The 2,500-nt window shown below is 61.3% G+C and overlaps 1 pseudogene; it reads right to left on the bottom strand.

The window, feature by feature from the left end:
• Positions 1-2,500, bottom strand: part of LOC126434557 (large subunit ribosomal RNA) — a 4,963-nt pseudogene that overhangs the window by 1,908 nt on the left and 555 nt on the right.

Genomic DNA, 2,500 nt, shown 5'->3' with positions numbered 1-2,500 from the left:
TCTCCGACTATCTGGGCGTCGACCACGCGGGCGATGCCGTCTTTGACCGCCACCACGTCAGGCTTGCGGATGCCCTCAGGTGTTCGGAGGTGGGGCTCCACAGAGACATTGAAGCCCCTCTGCGCGAGTCCACGGGCGACATAACGCACTACAGCGTCATGGCGCTTGACCCTTAAGAGAGTCATAGTTACTCCCGCCGTTTACCCGCGCTTGCTTGAATTTCTTCACGTTGACATTCAGAGCACTGGGCAGAAATCACATTGCGTCAACACCCGCTAGGGCCATCGCAATGCTTTGTTTTAATTAGACAGTCGGATTCCCCCAGTCCGTGCCAGTTCTGAGTTGATCGTTGAATGGCGGCCGAAGAGAATCCGCGCACCCGCGCGCCCCCGGAGGAGCACGCTAAGGCGGACGCGGCCTCGCAGCAAGGAAGATCCGTGGGAGGCCAAGGCACGGGACCGAGCTCGGATCCTGCACGCAGGTTGAAGCACCGGGGCGCGAACGCCGCGCAGGCGCGCGCATCCTGCACCGCCGGCCAGCACGAGGCCGACCAACGGCGAGAGCAGACCACGCCCGCGCTAAACGCCCGCACTTACCGGCACCCCTACGGCACTCACCTCGCCCAGGCCCGGCACGTTAGCGCTGACCCACTTCCCGACCAAGCCCGACACGCCCCGATCCTCAGAGCCAATCCTTATCCCGAAGTTACGGATCCAATTTGCCGACTTCCCTTACCTACATTATTCTATCGACTAGAGGCTCTTCACCTTGGAGACCTGCTGCGGATATGGGTACGAACCGGCGCGACACCTCCACGTGGCCCTCTCCCGGATTTTCAAGGTCCGAGGGGAAGATCGGGACACCGCCGCAACTGCGGTGCTCTTCGCGTTCCAAACCCTATCTCCCTGCTAGAGGATTCCAGGGAACTCGAACGCTCATGCAGAAAAGAAAACTCTTCCCCGATCTCCCGACGGCGTCTCCGGGTCCTTTTGGGTTACCCCGACGAGCATCTCTAAAAGAGGGGCCCGACTTGTATCGGTTCCGCTGCCGGGTTCCGGAATAGGAACCGGATTCCCTTTCGCCCAACGGGGGCCAGCACAAAGCGCATCATGCTATGACGGCCCCCATCAACATCGGATTTCTCCTAGGGCTTAGGATCGACTGACTCGTGTGCAACGGCTGTTCACACGAAACCCTTCTCCGCGTCAGCCCTCCAGGGCCTCGCTGGAGTATTTGCTACTACCACCAAGATCTGCACCGACGGCGGCTCCAGGCAGGCTCACGCCCAGACCCTTCTGCGCCCACCGCCGCGACCCTCCTACTCGTCAGGGCTTCGCGGCCGGCCGCAAGGACCGGCCATGACTGCCAGACTGACGGCCGAGTATAGGCACGACGCTTCAGCGCCATCCATTTTCAGGGCTAGTTGCTTCGGCAGGTGAGTTGTTACACACTCCTTAGCGGATTCCGACTTCCATGGCCACCGTCCTGCTGTCTTAAGCAACCAACGCCTTTCATGGTTTCCCATGAGCGTCGATTCGGGCGCCTTAACTCGGCGTTTGGTTCATCCCACAGCGCCAGTTCTGCTTACCAAAAGTGGCCCACTTGGCACTCCGATCCGAGTCGTTTGCTCGCGGCTTCAGCATATCAAGCAAGCCGGAGATCTCACCCATTTAAAGTTTGAGAATAGGTTGAGGTCGTTTCGGCCCCAAGGCCTCTAATCATTCGCTTTACCGGATGAGACTCGTACGAGCACCAGCTATCCTGAGGGAAACTTCGGAGGGAACCAGCTACTAGATGGTTCGATTAGTCTTTCGCCCCTATACCCAGCTCCGACGATCGATTTGCACGTCAGAATCGCTACGGACCTCCATCAGGGTTTCCCCTGACTTCGTCCTGGCCAGGCATAGTTCACCATCTTTCGGGTCCCAACGTGTACGCTCTAGGTGCGCCTCACCTCGCAATGAGGACGAGACGCCCCGGGAGTGCGGAGGCCGCCGCCCCGTGAAGGGCGGGGAAGCCCCATCCTCCCTCGGCCCGCGCAAGGCGAGACCTTCACTTTCATTACGCCTTTAGGTTTCGTACAGCCCAATGACTCGCGCACATGTTAGACTCCTTGGTCCGTGTTTCAAGACGGGTCGTGAAATTGTCCAAAGCTGAAGCGCCGCTGACGGGAGCGATTATTCCGCCCGAGAGCATCCCGAGCCAACAGCGGCGCGGGTCCGGGGCCGGGCCAGGTAGGTCCGTCATCCGGGAAGAACCGCGCGCGCTTGCCGGGAGCCCGAGCGCCCAAAGGGGCGAATCGACTCCTCCAGATATACCGCCGGGCAGCCAGCCAGGACACCGGGGCTCTGCCCAACAGACGCGAACCGAGGCCCGCGGAAGGACAGGCTGCGCACCCGGGCCGTAGGCCGGCACCCAGCGGGTCGCGACGTCCTACTAGGGGAGAAGTGCGGCCCACCGCACACCGGAACGGCCCCGCCCCGCGGCGAGTGGAAAGGCA

The sequence above is a fragment of the Schistocerca serialis genome, unplaced genomic scaffold (assembly GCF_023864345.2).
Source record: "Schistocerca serialis cubense isolate TAMUIC-IGC-003099 unplaced genomic scaffold, iqSchSeri2.2 HiC_scaffold_1190, whole genome shotgun sequence".
Taxonomy (NCBI): domain Eukaryota; kingdom Metazoa; phylum Arthropoda; class Insecta; order Orthoptera; family Acrididae; genus Schistocerca; species Schistocerca serialis.
Note: the sequence above shows the minus strand (reverse complement) of the source record. Positions and strands in the feature narration are given on the sequence as shown.